We start from the raw sequence: 952 nt of genomic DNA, 5'->3' as shown, positions 1-952 counted from the left end.
TTTCAGTTCTAAAAAAATCAAAAGAAAATGATAAAAACTTCAAAAAATAAAATCCTTCGGGAGGTAGTTATATTACTACATCTACTAGTTAGGAAAATTTAAAAACTACAATTTGGACATGTTTCGCAAAAAGTGTAGGGAAAATGTAAAACGGCTATAACTTTTGCATACGATGTCGGAAAAAAACGTATAATATATCAAAAAATTCAGCACGAAAATCCGCATCCGATGGAGACCGCCTATGGCCTGTTTGGATTTTTTTAGAATTCTCAAATTCCAAAAGGAAAAAAAGATATGGTCAAATTTCAGTTTGTTTAAAAAAAATTGGTTAAATCTGGTCAAACTACTTATTCAAGAAGTATTAATGTTACTACATAATTATTCAAGAATATTAGTGTTACTAAATAATTATTTCAATTTTTTGAATTTTGGTCAAATCTGGTCAAACTATGGTCAAACTTATTCAAGAAATATTAGCGTTACTAAATAATTACTGTTTTTTTAGAATAATAGTTTCAAACTCAAACGGTGAAATGTGTGACTTCATGCTCAAGCTAAACTCCTGAGGGTTAATAGGATTGACATCTTACTATTGTCAGGAAAACAACAAGTGCAGACTCAGAAACGAAGGAGAATAGAACCCGAAAGTTAAGCGTGCTCGGGCTGGAGTAGTGAGAGGGATGGGTGACCGATCGGGAAGTTAGATGATTTGGAATGAGTGATCCACACTTGAGCAGTTAAGAGAGGTGATTAGAGATTAAATCATCAAATAATTCAAAAAAAATAAAAATAAAAAAAATCAAAAAAAAATTCCAAAATTTTCAAAAAAAAATTCAAAAAAACCTTTAGTATCGGTTGGTAACACCAACCGGTACTAAAGGTCCCCCATACCAGGGCGCGAGCTCACGCCACGTGGTGGCACTTTAGCACCGGTTCGTGCCGAACCGGTACT

The sequence above is a fragment of the Triticum dicoccoides genome, chromosome 6A, assembly GCF_002162155.2.
Source record: "Triticum dicoccoides isolate Atlit2015 ecotype Zavitan chromosome 6A, WEW_v2.0, whole genome shotgun sequence".
Classification (NCBI taxonomy): Eukaryota; Viridiplantae; Streptophyta; class Magnoliopsida; order Poales; family Poaceae; genus Triticum; species Triticum dicoccoides.
This window is presented reverse-complemented; position numbering follows the sequence as displayed.